Raw genomic sequence first — 18,627 nt, forward strand, 5'->3', positions numbered from 1 at the left:
ATCCTGCTCTGTATTCCTCTTGTGACCAATAAAATGCAACAGCGAGCCCTAATCCATGACTCCATGCCCAATGGTTTGAACTTCTCACACTATGCATCCCAACTCTGCTTGAAAACATCATCCTTCCCACCAAAATCAAAACAAAACCCATGTACACCATAACTAGCCTAAAATCAACCCAAAACAAAGTTAAATATTAAAGAGAGAGCCCTCTCTGACTGCAAGTAGGCTAGGACCTGCAGCCCAAAGATTGGTTTGTGGTTACCTCGGCCGTATCCCTTAAGGAGCCAAGGGACAACCTGAGTGATAACAGGAGCTATATTTAATAGAGAGAAAATACTCTACCCCCTATTGGACAATTTCTTTGTGAATGGGCCACAAGATTTGGATTACTCCTTCCTTTCTCATCAAACTTTTATGTTTGGCCAACATTTGTAGTTGGTTCTTCGGTTCACCTCTGACCCAAAGGTCCAATCCATTTTCCTACCTCTAGAATGTATTATGGGCTTTAAACCATTTCAATTGGTTAACAGCAAATGAAATGAAGGCTTGAAATTGTACATCCCCCACAAAAGGGCTGGGATTCTTCTCCAATTCTTCTTCCAATACAAAATTATGCAAGTAAAACTCATAGAGTAATCGTTGGACTTTCACTCCATGGTATTTACAACAGTTTATGAAATCTTCAACAATTTTCAATTCTATGGGTTTCCCTACCCTGACAGCCTTGATTTTTAGCTGTAAATACCTTTCTAACAAAAATAAAGTGTAGTTATTGGCAGGGGACCTGCATGCCAAAACATCCATGTATAGTGAACAAAGAGTATCCATTTGATGCATGACTGTCTCTAGTCTGATCTTTATTTTCTCAGTTCTTTCTTCTGCCCTTCGATATTTATCGAAGGCCTCACTTTCCAACGCATTGATATCCCGCAGTTGCCTTTGTAATTCCTGGTACCTCTATTAGGGAATAGTTTCTTCCTCAAGCCTTTCTATGATCAGCCGAGCCTGTGCCAGATTTTCTTAAAGATTTGTTATATAAGGATCCCTGCACATCAAAATATCATTGGCTTGGATATCTGTCTGGGTGTCTGTGCTGTTGGAGGGTATTGCCTCCATTTGAACAGCTACATTACAAAAATGTACATTCTCTATTTGGGCAGCTACTTCTGTAATAGTTGCATGCTGTTCCTTATCCATTTGAATAAATATGGGATCAGTTTGAGTCCCAGTAACCCTTATGTCATGAAATTAAGTTTGAATGGCTGCGTTCACCATTTCCAGGGTTCTGCTTGAAACTTTTCCCCTTTTTAATGTCCTTATCTTTTACTGAAGTCTTTTAATTAATTTTTGTAGCCTATGCTGTTCCTTTCTAAACCTTTCAATTTTTCTTTTCTTATTTTTGGGAGGAACAACTGTTTCTATTCTTAGCGAGCTTGGTTGCTCACCTGGGCTTTGCTCTCCAAGAGCTATGTCTTTGCTGTGAATGGTTTCTATTTCTCCTATTTGGCCCACATCTTCTATTTTGAAATTGACCTGACTAGGTTCTTCTGGATGTGTACTCCTAGTTTGGTCTGCCTCTTCCTGAGTAACTTCTACCCCTGTTTCTCCCTCATCAGTTACATTTTCTGTCATGCTCCTACTATGGGCAGAGTTTTCTTCCAATTGCTCTACTTCAATATTAAGGTTGAGTGGGCTTTCAGGTTGTATGAATTCACTCATATTGGCCAAAATCTGGGCCAATTCAACATCATGTAATGAGTCTTGTGGTGGACTTGTGCTGGGAGTTAAGGGAAGTTTTGTTTCATCCGCCTCCTCTTCACTAGCATGCTCTGTTTCCTCCTCAAGTTCTGACTCTTGGTTATCCCTTCCTTCTAGCTGTAAGGGTTGTTCATTTTCAGGGCTAGATAATTCTAAGGGTTGGTTGCTATTACCCTGGAGGTTCTCAGCTGTTCCCAAGCTTGTCTCGGCATAGCGTCTGCATTTTTGTGGTCTGTTTGATGTGTTGGTAGTCCTTTTCCTTTTTGGTGCAGGTAAGGCTAACCCCCCCTCTATAGTAAACACTAATTCTTCCTCACTGGTTTGCTGCTGGGAAAGGTTGTAGCTTACAATTAGCCTAATTAAACAATGATGACTTACAATAGTCTCTATATGCCGAGATTTCTTTATTCTTTGAGCAGCATCATGCAACAAGAAGTTCAAATATGCAGGCAGGTTTACAGAACATTTATGTTTTAGAACTGCTAATAATTTAAGGTGGCATGGCCTTACAACTTCTTTTCTTCCATTGCATGTGATATAGCTTTGAACGACTCTAGCCAGCTCTGTCCATGGTTCTCCCAAAGATGAAGGTTGTACTCCTTCGCCTTTGACAATTAGGTTCTGTCCCTCATCCCAAAAGGCAGAAATGGTGTCTTGTAGCCTCAAATTTTTATGCGTCCATATGGGTTCGACTGCTAGTAATCCCGACACCTCAGCTATTGCTGCATCCGTACTGTCATTCACCTTCCTCTTATTATAGAATGATCATCCTGTAAATTTTGTAAAAATTCGATAGCCATGGTTTCATTGGGTTGCTGCAGTCGTGTAAAATATGCGACCCATCTAGCCCATAATAGAATTTCTCGGGCGACATCGGAAATAGCTAGTATCTGTGGCTCCCTGCACACTGATCGTCCTCCCATTTTGTCTTAATTCTACACACTGTTAGATTAACACAGGTGTTGGGTCGTTAATATGCCATTATTATTGTCACTTGTGAACGTTTATTCCACCCATTTCTACCATTCTTCATCATGTCATTTATTATAATTTATTATATAAATCCATTTTATGTTGATTTATGCTCTAATATTATTTATTCTCCTTTATTTCTAATAAATTGATGATTATGCATTATTTTATCAATGATAGTTCTAATAAGTTGGTTATAACATTATTCACCATTTTTAGCCTCCAAAGAAACTTCCAGATTGAAGATTTGATTTTTAAATCTGCCAACTCAGAAATTCGCTGGTTTAAGGAGTGACAGTTTTGCGGTTGAGATTCTAAGAAAATGAAGACGAATTTGAGAAATCCGGAACATGGGTTTTGTCCAGAACGGGCCCAATTAACTTTATTAAAGAACGGTTTTCCCAAATTCGCCTCGTACAAAGAGAAACGTAGGGTTCTTTGAGCACGATTTTCTCTGATTTGCAGTTACGGCCGTCCTCCAAATCTCAGCTGCAAAGCCAAATTCGCCTTGTTCTTGTTGATCAAATGGTTAGAAGCAAACCAATTTTGTAATAGGAATCATGTTGTACTTATCCTTATTGTAACTTCTCTCTGATCTCTCTCTATTTAAATGAAAACAGAGATCAGAGATGGGGATGATTTGGGGAGGGCTTCAGGATGACTTCAGAAGGACTTTTGGGATTCGAATGATGGAATTGAGGATGTAGAATTAGAGATTCAAGAGTGATAGGATAGGGGGAGAGATGGAACGAGTATTATGTTGAACTATAAGTTTATTTGCAGACTCTCACTGCTGAGAAGGCACCACTCAATATAATGCTGTTCAATTTGATGATCAATATATAAGCAGAGTTATTATTCCTTCGCATCTTCTGAAGCACTACCGGCAGTGATCGCTAGTGGTTACGGGCCCAACCCCAGTGGATTCACTTGCCGTTCTTGTACCATTATTTCATGATCTTTATTGTGTGATGGTTTGATTTTATTTCTACTTATCGTAATCATGTAACATTACTGATTGGTATTTCCAGACTGAATGAACTGATATGTTTTATATACTGTACTTAAATTGCGTTGCTGTTCATTTCCTTCTTAACAGAGCTCACTGCTTTTTGTCAGCATGTTGTTGCGCTGTTCATTTCATCTTCAAAGCTGCGCTGATCACTCCAGTAATTTAACAATTTTCTGTTCATTACAGTTATATAAGTTTGGCTATTCAGTTCTAATACTTAGCGTTGTTATTTATTTACTTTCTGCAATTATTTAAGCTTACCTTTCAGCATTCTTTTAATTAGTACAATTGTTTCATTTTCATCGAGTTGTAGTAATACGATTGATTTAATTCTTTGCACTTTCCAATTGGTTATTTAATGTTGTGTGTTTGATTTCAATTGCATCAATATCCAGAGGAATGAGTTATTGCTACTGTATCCTCAATTGATGGTTGTTTGAGTGAATGATTTAGTTTATTGGATTGCTGTTCCATTTACTTTCTGTTGTTCCATTTACTTGCATTTGCTGTTTTGGTGTGAGAGAAGGTCTAAGGCTGTCGTGAGCCTCAGCAATCACTGCCTAGCTCCCAGAACTTTGGTCCATGCTCTAATTTCTTTTCCATCAGTTTCTAGAGGGATGGGTTATCGCTTCCGCACCCTTGACTGATAAGCTGTCTTGTGTGATTTTGTCATTTTGAAGTAATTTAGTCATAGTTTAGCATCCGTCTACTCTTGTGTTCTCTGAACGCTATACTACTAAACATTACTCTTGAGTAAATAGCTGCCTCAGACTGAGTACACTCTTGAAATAAAAAGTCGTCCCTGGGTTGATAATTAATGTGAAGGTAATTAGGAGTTCGAAAGGCACCTTTTTATCGCTCCACATTTTGGCGCCGTTGCCGGGGAGAGTGTAGCCATTTCTAAAGAGTAGTGTGAATCTGATGAGTGCCTGCTAGGGAAGAGTTGGATCTTAAAAACAGAAGGTAAGAACCTGCGTACGGAGCATGTAAAAGCCCTGCTCCCCCGTCCGCTTTCCAGCAGGACTGTTAAAGAACCTAGGGTAGAAATAGATGTTTGAATTTTTGAATGATTAGGAAAAAGATAGAAAATTTTAAAAAATGAATCACATGATCTCACGCAAGTGGTGATGTAAGCACCACCCATTTCACTAACCGATTGACAGGAACATTTGAAGAAGGAGCCTCGAAGAAACACATGAAGAACATCTTAAACTATGGTAAGAAATGGCTCACGTTTCTACTTTTGAATTTCCTATCAAAGATCTAGGAGAGGTGACACAAATGCACATAATTCCCCCATCTTTACCAAATTTTCATGGTTTAGCAAATGAAGATCCAGATACATTTTTATTTGAGTTCGAAATACTTTGTAGAGGATATGATTATTGTACTAATGATCAAAGATTGAAAGTGTTTCCTCTTACTCTAAAAGGAGCAGCTCTCCGATGGTTCATGAGCCTAGGTGGGAATTGCATCCAATCATGGGAGGACATGAAGAACATATTCTTGAAGAAGTACCAAGACTATTGCAAAGCCAATGAAGATATTTTCGATATGATACAAGGGGAAGATGAAAGTTTGGAGGACTATGTAGATCAATTTCATTACAACCTTCAAAAATCAAAATATAAGCATTTGGAAAAAGAGATCTTAAAAACACTCCTTCTTAAAGGAATCAAAGATAAATTTTTAGAACTCTTAAATCTGATAGGAAAAGGTGATGTTTTTCAGTTATCATATGATGATGTTTGTGAATTGTGCATAAGGTATTCAAGAGGAATCTCCAAGGTTGGTAAGAATTCTAGAGATGTTTGTTCTTTCTTTTCCAAATCTGCTACAAGAATAGGAGACATAAGAGCTGAAATCAATGTGTTATTTGAAAATTTTAAAGTTGATTTTATTAGCTCTCTAAATGAAAAATTAGATGTTTTGCAGGTTCATAAAAATCAAGAATTGGATGAAGTGTTTACCCTCAGGACCGAAAGGAGCATCTCATAGATACTCACTCTTCCTTATCTATGATGGAAGTAGCATATCAGAGAGGTAAGAAAGTTGCAACAAGGCCTACAGGTATGGTTCAAAACACTTTTTCTCCATTGTCATACTTGCATAATCCGTTATGGAATGCTAATGTGTTAGGGCAGCCATGTCAATTTCAATATAACCACCTATCTTGTTTACAAGTTGGGCATGGTTCATCTTATGATGGCATGACTACTCTCCCTCATCTTGTAGCACAAGCACATTCTCCATATTCTCTACCAGCTCTTTCACAACACCTTGCTTGCCCATCAAAACCATTCACACAACCCAATCAGCCACATCATCAAAATGCTCCATTCCATACACATTTTCCTGCTCAACTAATTCCACACCCTCACCATAATAAACCAGTACAACATGCTTACAATGTTGAACTGGAAAATTTACCCACCCTTCCCACCCATTCTATCTCACATGTGTTATTAGAGAAAACCTACAATGAGATTCAGAATGTTTCAAATGCAAAAATTGTAGAAGCTATGGAAGAAAATGAGGTTTCTTGTAGGATGCATCAACAAGTTATTTTAAAAGCTCAAGAACTTCATGGTATGATGGCTATGGGAAATCAAGAAAGTAAAGGATATATTGAAGATTGGTTTCACTCCATCACTTGTTTGCAACATCACTCTATGCTTCAACAATTTTTGATACCATTTTTTGAAGGGAAGTTGGCTTCTCATGCCCTAATATCCATTAACATGCATTTTTCAAATTTGGGTATGTGTATACATGAAGCCGTATTTCGAAAATGGCTTCACTGGAAGTACTCATATACGTAGTCATATTCATCCTTCAATCAAAATAGGTTAGTGAAAAAAATAAAATAAAATAAAATAAGGACATAAATAAGTGCATTTTGTTCTTTTGTAAAACTAGTTGTTTTTGTTGCAACATGCTATCGAAATCAACATCGGTGATAATTTTTTTAATTTGTGTATGTAGATGATTTACAATGGAAATAATAAGTTCTACAAACACTCATTTCCATTTTATCACCAATTTGAAAAAATGTTTGAATTTCATTTTTTTTGGCTTGCGGGCTTGATGAACTTTCTGGAAAAACAGTCGGGATAGTCATGTTTTGAGGGACCAAAAGTAAATATTTTTAAAACCTGTTTCTACCCTAAGTAGCCCTTGATGTATACTTTCTAACCCAATTTTAATCACTCAATTTGGATTTGAAACAAAAAAGTTAGAGCCAAAACATTGACCGGATGTCTAGCGGGCAGCTTAGAAACAGAGTTGGGACAGTCAGTTTTTGGAGGCCTAAATAAATGAATTTTTAAAACCTATTTCTATGGTAGATTCCCCTATGAATCTAGTTTACAATGCAATTGGAATCACTCATTTTCGATATCGTATGGGGAAGTTATGATCAAAATACTGACTGTCTATCGTAAATCAGCACTCTTAAAACTCTGCCTTTCCGGTTGTTCCTTACAATATTTGACCTATCAATTCTTCTTGTCTTCAAAACCTGTTTCTATTGGAGATCAATAAATGAATCTATTTTCATTTCCAATTTGAATCATTCGAATCCGACATCAAACGAAAAAGTTACGTTTGAAATATCAACTGTTGGTCTAAGCCGGGTAATCGACAATGACTCTATTATGCAGGTCGTTCTAACTAAAATTGACATATCATATCATTGAATTTCTAAAACCTGTTTATACTGGAGATAAACCTTTGAATTAGCTCTCATTTGGCTTTGGAATCACTCAATTTCGACAAAAAACAAAGAAGTTGTGATTAAAACACTGCAGGTTAGTATGATTGGCCACTGCTCTCCCGCAAGTAACAAATAAATTTTACTTTGTTATTTTCTCTGTGGATTTGTTCTACAGAGTAACTACTTGTTAGTTTTTTACATAATTCTTGGATTAAGGGAGCCCGTACACCTCTCTTTCTTCATGATTTAATGTTTTATTGTAGGTAGATACTCGTTTTTTGCAGGTCTTGGAAAAATAAAGAAGGTCAATTTATGGACGAGTGATTTTTCATAGAAATTTTTATAAAACAAAGGAATTTTATCCAACTCATTACCCAATGGATTCATAATAGAACAAATGAAGAATTGATTTCGATTTAAAGATTCATGTCTTGTCACTGCTGCCAAAACATTTTTCAAAAAGATCATTTTTTTTACATAATATCATAGCTGTTGTAACTTAATTTACATCTTGTTTTTAAATAAAATGTTGTTTCTTTTCTAATTTCTTTTATATTTTGTGTTTCAGGTGTTGCTTCATTCAAAGTGCAACTCATCCTCAGCATCAATGCAGTGAACAGCTAATTCATTCTTTGCGTGTTTTGTATTTTATGGTTGTGTATTTTGTTGTTCCTTTTCTGAAGGGACAGCATTTGTGTGCATTTTTTGTCGTTCCTGCTGTTCCTTTTTCAAAGGGACATCATTTTCGTTTTGCTATTTATTTTCTAAAGGAATAGAACTTTTTGGTTCAGCCATTCATTTTGCTGTTCCTTTTTCACAGTTCATTCTGCTGTTCCTTTTCGAAATGGAACAACACTTTTTCACTTTCACATTTTGCTGTTCCTTTTCGAAATGGAACAGCTGCTGTTCCTTTTCGAAATGGAACAACACTTTTGTACTTTCACGTTTTGCTGTTCCTTTTTTAAATGGAACATCACTTTTGCACTTTCACGTTGGGTGTGTTTTTGCTGTTCCTTTTTCAAAAGGAACAACATTTGGTGTGTTTTTGCTGTTCCTTTTTCAAAAGGAACAGCAGTTTGAGTTTTTGTTGTTCCTTTTTCAAAAGGAACAGCAGTGCGTGTTTTTGCTGTTCCTTTTTCAAAAGGAACAGCAGTTTGAGTTTTTGCTATTCCTTTTTCAAAAGGAACAGCAGTGCGTGTTTTTGCTGTTCCTTTTTCAAAAGGAACAGCAGGAACAGCAGTTTGAGTTTTTGCTGTTCCTTTTTCAAAAGGAACAGCAGTGCGTGTTTTTGCTGTTCCTTTTTCAAAAGGAACAGCAGTTTGAGTCTTTGCTGTTCCTTTTTCAAAAGGAACATCAGTGCGTGTTTTTGCTGTTCCTTTTTCAAAAGGAACAGCAGTTCGAGTCTTTGCTGTTCCTTTTTCAAAAGGAACACCAGTGCGTGTTTTTGTTGTTCCTTTTTTAAAAGGAACAGCAGTTCGAGTTTTTGCTGTTCCTTTTTCAAAAGGAACAGCAGTGCGTGTTTTTGCTGTTCCTTTTTCAAAAGGAACAGCTGTTCCTTTTTCAAAAGGAACAGCAGTTCGAGTTTTTGCTGTTCCTTTTTCAAAAGGAACAACACTTGGTGTTTTTGCTGTTCCTTTTTCAAAAAGAACAGCAGTTTGGCCATTTTTTTTTAAGCACTCATGATCTTAGGAAAACGGCATCCCAACTATTTGCTTGCATGGATTCTTCTCTTTCAAAAGGAACGACATTTGCATTTTCGCGTTTTTTGTGTGTATTTTTGCTTTTTTTTTGGTATGCATTTTCTTTGTTGTTCCCTACACAGAACACCACTTTCTTTTTGAGTGTTTTTGCTATTCCTTCAAAAAAGCAACACTTTGAGAGTATTTTTTAGGGCAACCCTTTCCTTTCTCTTGTGGGATTATTCATAGTTCAGCTCAACCACATTCTCCTGATTCTCTTTCATGGCATGAAGTACACTATTTTTATGAGGACATGAATTATGGATTCTTTTGAAGCGAGTTATTATCATTTACGTTATGATCTTTAACAGGACAGCTCCTTGATGTTAGATTCTTTTCAAAAAGGGACACAATTATTTATATATTACTTTACTGCATTGTTTTCTGCTGTACATGATACTGATTGATCATCTTAATACCATGCTGGTTCCACCCTTCCTGGTTATAATCTTCTCTGTCTGTAATAAATGAGATTATGGGTATATTTTTTTATATATTGACATGTTCAACTTCTTCCGCCATCCCTGCTCTTAAGGAGTACTGAGCCTCCCTCTTTTTATCATAAAAATGTGTAATAACAACAAAATTTTGTTCGCAGATGGAGGATAGGGGGTCTCATTACGAGCCAGCCTACCATGTTCATAAGGCTGTAACAAAGTGACATTCCCATTATGGCCACCACACCAGGGTTATGATCCATTGGATAGCCAAATTATCCTTGGAACAGGAGGTCTCATCACGAGCCGGCTTGATCATTTTTGCTACCTCCTAGTGAATGGCAGTGTGGTTATCTGGTTACCAAGCCAGCACACTAATCTCTTCTGTAGAACAGCACTAAAACTCTCCATTTATAAATTGAGGATCCTGGCTCATATGGGTTAAAAAGCAACCTTGCCGAAGCTATGGACGCCTGCTGGCAGCAGCGGCTCTGCTTATGGTATTGAAGTTATATCTTTTCGTCAATTATTATTATAATACCCTTTTCTTATTTTCTTTTTATTAGAGAAGTTATTTCCTTAACTTTTTCCCTGTTTGAACCTTTATGCATGAGAAATTGTTTTATGATCAATCACATCATTTTCAGCTAGAATACCGTCAGCAAAGCATCTTTTTAGCATATTGTTGTCCTTTTTCGTTTTGCATAAACTATCATCACTCCAAAGCGTCCTATCTCTTATTCATAACTATCTTTACACACTTTGCTCTCAAAATAACCATAACTTTCACCGTCCTATCATTGATAAGTGTACTCTGCCTCCCTTACTGATATATTGTTCATTCCATTGCCTTGCCGTCAGCACCACCCCTTTCATATGCTTTATGGTTATGGAACCCATTTTCTAATTGGAGGGGGGAATGTATGCATTATGGGATTGCATGCGATATGATTACTGCACTTTGCCATACCTTGTTGATTTGACAACATATTAGTATTGCATGTATACATAAGTTTTTCTAATTGCAATTTTGCATGCATCTTATCTGTTGCTATTCAAAGCTAACACTATGGATTCAAGCACATTGTATGCAAAATAGTGCTTTGTTTACAGGAGAACAACAAGTATGGGCAGAATTCTATTCGTAGCATGACCACACTATTGCACTTCACAGTAGAGGCTCGCGAACGTGAACAATTCTTCAGACATGATGTGCTTCCCTGGATTCCACCTTTTGCATCACTTTCAGCACCAACTCTGTCTACATCAGCTTCAACAACTGCCAGTCCATATATGTCATTCCACATTTTTGGAGGTAAAACTTGAGGTAAAATTGCATAGTTTTCTAATTTATTATAAATTTAGGAGAATCTAATGAAAATCCATTCTGAGCATTATTTGTCATCCTTCATTCCACATCTTTACCACTTCCCCTTTTTCAGCAGCATGTCATTTTCGAGTGTGGGGGAGTGTTCCTTTCATTAATTTCTTTCTTATGACCACGCCATTCATATTCTTTATCATCCATTGCTATTCTTATTCACTCTCAACACCTCCCTTATTCCATGTTGTTTTACACCAAGCATAGAATTCAACAGATAATAGCTACCGCCTCTATTTGTTTTCTAGCATCGCATGAGGGCATGCTAATTTTTCAAAGAGGGGGAGGAATTGCTATGCATGATGGATGTTTTCTACTTTCTTCCTTATTTAAGGCATACAATTTCATTTTTACACAGTGCAGAAATTGATTTCCACATATTTTTTTAAAACTATGAACTCAATCCTTGTAATTTTTGGAAAACACATACGTATCATTAATACAAATCGACACAATTTCAAGAAATATTGGTTCATAAAATTTCGGAAATCATGCACTCTCACCTACAACCATTTTGTTTATATCTCATGATCCATGCATCAAAACGATCTGATTTTTGGATCATAGAAGCCTTCATATATTACAAATCTACTTGCAACATTTCAACAAAATCTGGTTTGTAGTTTTTGGGAAAATGGTTAATGAAGTTTGTTGTTATCTATGTCATATTTTGCTGCAACTTCATACATATAGTTGAATGTCAATGTAAAAATTGTTATGCCTTCATCGAGATTGCTAAAATTGAATATTCATTAATTAAGGAAGCATTCATTTATTCTCAAATTTTTATTGCTTGGTTAACACATGGTTTTTGTCTTTGGGTTGCATGAGGACATGCAATATATTCAGTTTTCGTTGCATGAGGACATGCAACATATTGAGTGTGGGGATATGTTGGGTCGTTAATATGCCATTATTATTGTCACTTGTGAACGTTTATTCCACCCATTTCTACCATTCTTCATCATGTCATTTATTATAATTTATTATATAAATCCATTTTATGTTGATTTATGCTCTAATATTATTTATTCTCCTTTATTTCTAATAAATTGATGATTATGCATTATTTTATCAATGATAGTTCTAATAAGTTGGTTATAACATTATTCACCATTTTTAGCATCCAAAGTAACTTCCAGATTGAAGATTTGATTTTTAAATCTGCCAACTCAGAAATTCGTTGGTTTAAGGAGTGACAGTTTTGCGGTTGAGATTCTGAGCAAATGAAGACGAATTTGAGAAATCCGGAACATGGGTTTTGTCCATAACGAGCCCAATTAACATTACTAATGAACGGTTTGCCCAAATTCGGCTTGTACAAAGAGAAACGTAGGGTTCTTTGAGCACGATTTTCTCTGATTTGCAGTTGCGGCCATCCTCCAAATCTCAGCTGCAAAGCCAAATTTGCCTTGTTCTTGTTGATCAAATGGTTATAAGCAAACCAATTTTGTAATAGGAATCATGTTGTACTTATCCTTATTGTATCTTCTCTCTGATCTCTCTCTATTTAAATGAAAACAGAGATCAGAGATGGGGATGATTTGGGGAGGGCTTCAGGATGACTTCAGAAGGACTTTTGGGATTCGAATGATGGAATTGAGGATGTAGAATTAGAGATTCAAGAGTGATAGGATAGGGGGAGAGATGGAACGAGTATTATGTTGAACTGTAAGTTTATTTGCAGACTCTCACTGCTGAGAAGGCACCACTCAATATAATGCTGTTCAATTTGATGATCAATATATAAGCAGAGTTATTATTCCTTCGCATCTTCTGAAGCACTACCGGCAGTGATCGCTGGTGGTTACGGGCCCAACCCCAGTGGATTCACTTGCCATTCTTGTACCATTATTTCATGATCTTTATTGTGTGATGGTTTGATTTTATTTCTACTTATCGTAATCATGTAACATTACTGATTGGTATTTCCAGACTGAATGAACTGATATGTTTTATATACTGTACTTAAATTGCGTTGCTGTTCATTTCCTTCTTAACAGAGCTCACTGCTTTTTGTCAGCATGTTGTTGCGTTGTTCATTTCATCTTCAAAGCTGCGCTGATCACTCCAGTAATTTAACAATTTTTTGTTCATTACAGTTATATAAGTTTGGCTATTCAGTTCTAATACTTAGCGTTGTTATTTATTTACTTTCTGCAATTATTTAAGCTTACCTTTCAGCATTCTTTTAATTAGTACAATTGTTTCATTTTCATCGAGTTGTAGTAATACGATTGATTTAATTCTTTGCACTTTCCAATTGGTTATTTAATGTTGTGTGTTTGATTTCAATTGCATCAATATCCAGAGGAATGAGTTATTGCTACTGTATCCTCAATTGATGGTTGTTTGAGTGAATGACTTAGTTTATTGGATTGTTGTTCCATTTACTTTCTGTTGTTCCATTTACTTGCATTTGTTGTTTTGGTGTGAGAGAAGGTCTAAGGCTGTCGTGAGCCTCAGCAATCGCTGCCTAGCTCCCAGAACTTTGGCCCATGCTCTAATTTATTTTCCATCAGTTTCTAGAGGGATGGGTTATCGCTTCCGCACCCTTGACTGATAAGTTGTCTTGTGTGATTTTGTCCTTTTGAAGTAATTTAGTCATAGTTTAGCATCCGTCTACTCTTGTGTTCTCTGAACGCTATACTACTAAACATTACTCTTGAGTAAATAGCCGCCTCAGACTGAGTACACTCTTGAAATAAAAAGTCGTCCCTGGGTTGATAATTAATGTGAAGGTAATTAGGAGTTCGAAAGGCACCTTTTTATCGCTCCACAACAGGTAACACAGCAATACACAGAGCCAATAATGGAACAAGAAGTTGTTAATATCAGATAATACTTTTTAAACATAGATACCGTTAAAAACTTGCTATTATGGGATATCATGTAGCTCGGTACAGCCAAATAAAGGACTAACACACATGCAAAAGTGCTTTGGAAGTCACCCATGCCCCACTTAAAAATGATAGGTTGCCTTCGACTGGTTAAATGAAGGAATGATGTACTGGCGGCGATCATACAGTAGTAAAAAATAGCAAGGTATACATATTTATGATAAGATCACAAAAATATCGGGTTACTGAAATCAATGCATAGAATGAAAATTATGAACAAATGTGGAGATTCCATGGAGTGATTCGAAAAGGGAGAAAGGACATCTGATGTGGGTGAGATGCTATGCAGTCATTATTCCACTTGAACTATTATGATTGACTTTTTAAACAATATCTCATGCATAAAGGTTCAAAAAAAGGAAGTAGGAACATAATCTCTTCTGAAATAAACATAAAGAAATAAGGAAAGGGAGTTATAATCACTATTGATGTTGAAAATATGACTCTAATACCATCAGCAGATCTTCTGTTGCCCACAAGTGTTTATAACCTTGAGAGAGTTTCTTTTTCACCTTTTGGAACCATGATCCTTTATGTATAATTAGGAAAGTGCCTTGTGATGTCAGAATGGAGGCCATTGTGTTGGCTTGGTAACCAGATGAATCATAATGCCATTCACTGGGAACGAGTGAAAGATGGGCAGGCCGGTTCGTGATGATACATCCTATTCCAAGGACTTTTATTTTTCTGACGCGTCCATTGGATCATATCCCTGGTGTAGTGGCCATAGTGGGAATGCCACTTCACTGCTTCCTTATGATCATGGTAGGCTGGCTCATGATGAGACCCCCTATCCTCTATTTGACAAATCATAGAATTGTTAGTAAACATATATATATTTTTTCTTTCGTTCTTTTTTCTTTTCTTTTTGATAGCACTTCCTATTTATATATAGAGGGTGGCTCAGCACTCCTTAAGAGTAGGGATGGTGGAAGAAGTTTGAACATATCAATAGAAGAAAATATGCCCTTACTCTTATTCAATGATAATAAGAAAAGAGAATTATGGGGATTAGGGAAGAACCAACATGGTACAAATAATCAATCAATTTGAGTTATAGTGAAGATAAGGACAACAAAGTGATATAGATAGTTGTGTCCTCCCCTTTTCTAATCAATACAAAGCAATCTCATTAAAGATGATAATTTTTTCTTTGATTTGCTTGTTCCAGTAACCTTCAAATTTTGTATCTTTACATATATGTCTGCATTCTTGCCCTATAGAGGATGATAGAGAATAAAATAATTTAGTGAAGGTGCTTATTTTCTAAAGAAAAACTCCTCAAAAAGAGTGTTGTTCTTTAAGAGGAACAGCAAAAAAATACACACACAAAAAAAAAGGTGTTGTTCCTTAAAAGGAACTGCCGCTGTTCCTTAAGAGGAATAGAAAAAAGGCAAAAACTGCACACGAAACTGTTGTTCCTTAGGAGGAACAGTAGTTGTTCCTTAAGAGGAATAGAAAAAAGAAAGAAATAATAGGACGCGAACTTATTGTTCCTTACATGGAAAAAAAGTTGTTCCTTAGGAGGAACAACGGAAAATAGACACAAGCGAAAGTGATGATCCTTAGGGGGGACAACATTAAAACAAACCCAAGCGAAATTGTTGTTCCTTAGAAGGAACATCGAAAAGTAAATAATGACGAAACTGATGTTCCTTAGAAGGGACGACAATTATTCCTTAGGAGGAACAAGAAATGTTCCTTAAATGGAACAACGTAAAGAACTCACATACGAAACTGTTGTTCCTTAGATGGAATAGCTATTGTTCCTTTAAAGGGAACAACAATTGTTCCTTAAGCGGAATAGCGAAAACAAATGTAAACGGAACTGCTGTTCCTTAGATGGAACAACTGCTGTTCCTTTAAAAGGGACAACAACTGTTCCTTAAATGGAACAACAAAAAAAATGTAAATGGAACTGATGTTCCTTAGATAGAACAGTTGTTGTCCCTTAGAGGAAACAACAATTGTTCCTTAAATGGAACAACAAAAATAAACACACGAAACTATTGTTTCTTAAATGGAACAGCTATTGTTCCTTAGAGGTGTTAGAGTCGGTCTGGTCAGTCCTCCGTCATAGATCAAAACTCTTTATGCATTTCATTTTTAGGTGTCCCGCTCCATTCACTCAGCTGCATTCCGCTAGGGGCATGCCATAATCTGACAGAGAAAGGTCATGCTAGTCATTTCCCCTCATGTTAGGCTCCTGCTGGCTTAGGTCTTTGGTCAATGATCACAAAAGTCCATGACAGTCAAGGTCTGGTCTGTTAACAGACAAAAGTCATTTTTGGTCATTCGGTCTAGGGATTAATCAATTTTGTCTTTAAATATGTCCAGTAAAGCCATGCAGGCCAGAGTGACGGCCTTGCAAAGTAACAATTCAGAGAGTTTCATCGTCATATTGATAAACTTCGACTGTTCTCCAAAACTCTGTTTTGAAGAAAAGTCAAACAGTGTCATTGGTAATAATTTTTTCAAAAAGGTCAACAGTTGATTTCTTCAGGTGCAGTCATGGTTTCCGTGGCCAAATTCCTGTCATGCAATCCCTGCAAAGAGTGTCGAAAATTTCATCATTTGAGTGAAAATTTCAAAGGAAAAGTGAAAATCAGTGTTGCTTTAAAGTCAGTGAAAAAGTGTCAAACATGACATTAGAAAAGTGGGTTTTTTGAAAAAGCAAATTTTAAATCATGACATCCAAGTCTTTATACACAAGTTTCCATCAAAAATCAAAGTCATTGTGCAATCAAAGGCATAGGGAAAACATTACAAAGTCGTGGAGTGCGCATCATGCGTTTTGGAGCAAGAATTAGAAGCGGTTTCAGCACGCGACGCATATAGACTGGAGCGCGGCGCACACACAGGGCACTGTGCACACAAAGCCCGCTTGCAGTTCAAATTCCTAACTAGCGCGGCGCACACCCAGAGCACGGTGCACTGGGTTTTCCGCACGACGCACAGAGACAAAGCGCCTAGAATTTGCCAAACTCCCTCAAATTGTTTTTTGTGAAGCACATAAACTGCAAGGTAGGCTCGATAAACTCACTTGTGCATCAAATTTGAGAAAGATATGGTATTTTATTTCCTGTGATTAAATGCAAAAAATTTCATAAAGTTAACCATAAGAAGACACCAAAAAACCATTTTGCTAGGGTTGTGCAATTGTGTTGTTGCTGCCAAGGCTTTATTTTCCCTACCTTGCCCCTGTTCCTTATTCCCCTATGCCATTTTTCCTATTATCACTGCCCTAACACTACCAAACTCATATTCCCTTTCCCTTCCTCCTATTGCTCAATTAAAACCCCAAACCCTAACCTATCAAAATACCCAAAACCCCTACATATCCCTAAACAAAATTCTCCCTATAACCCCTATTCCCATTACATTACTCCCTTCCTAATACTCCCTTTGTTTCATTGTTCCCCTTGGTAGCAGATATCACAAACAACACCCAGCTTCACCATCATCAAAGGACAACCTAAGTACAGTACATAAACAACAGTCATGGCATCTGAGGGTTCATCAGAGTATGAGGTGGAAACTCACAGTGATATAGCTTCAGGAGAACAGGCTCCCAGGAGACATCTGAGGAGTGGCAAACATGTTAGGGATGAGCCAAACAACCTCACTGAATTGCAGGCATGCCCTCTTGCTATGTCATGTTTCCAGCGCCTAGCATGTTTTGAATTTTTTCAATGGGTGGCAAATGTTAGAGTTCATCATGAGTTGGCCTGTCTTTTTGTGCTTCAACTACATGGAGGTCAGTCTATCTTGGCTGGGGTCACCTTCACGTTGACACCTGAAACTATCTCAGTGGCAACAGGCATACCAAATGTTGGAGAACAATGGCATAAGAAGAAGAAGGTGGATAGGCAATACTATGAGCCTTACATTAAGGCCAGTTGTTTGAGGCAACTCACAAGAGTCTTCCCATTCAGATTTTTGAGAGATGAGTATGCTCCGCTCATGAAATTGATCATGAAGTACTTCAGTTGTGAGGGGAGGTTTTCTCGCCTTTATGCCTATCACATCAGGTTGCTCATGCACTTTACCAGGGTGCGGATGATGAACCTCCCATTTTTCATTTGCAGGAACATAGAGAGGATGAACAATTTCATGCAGCATAAGACCCCTCAGAAGCAGCTTAACAGTGTTTATCACTTTGCTCTTATCCAGATTTTGGTGGATCATCAGTTGGGATTGCAGGGTATTTCTTGGGAGGACTTCATCTCCCGTGACTTCTTCAGTGCTCCACAGGTAGTATCAGAGGAAGAGCATGAGATAGGTGGTCCATCTCATCAGTATGAGCGCCATGAGACCGCTACTATGCCAGTATTTATCCCCTATCAGAGAGGCAGTAGACATTTATTTGCAGCGGCAAAGTGAGTGTTATCTCCATCTGGGGTGGAAGGGGCCTTGCTTCTGACATCAGCATCACAGGAGCAAGGCAGAGGTAAGGATCCAACGCAAGACGAAGGACCATCAGGTGAACGAGAGACCGAATTCGTTCTCCTTCATGATGACGAGACAAATACAGAACCAACAAATGCAGAGCTTAGAGAGATCATCCAGGAGCAGCAATCAGAGATTGAGGCCTTATCCCTTGACTTGGAGAGGGCCAAGTGGAACATGAAGTACCTAGAGCAGACAAACAAGCAGCTTGAGGACTAGTAGGCGATTATGGAGCTGCAAAACATTCGTGAGCATCACCAA

Source organism: Pinus tabuliformis, chromosome 8 (genome assembly GCF_031772625.1).
Source record: "Pinus tabuliformis cultivar Carrire ecotype Pingquan chromosome 8, CPIR1, whole genome shotgun sequence".
In the NCBI taxonomy this organism is placed as follows: Eukaryota; Viridiplantae; Streptophyta; class Pinopsida; order Pinales; family Pinaceae; genus Pinus; species Pinus tabuliformis.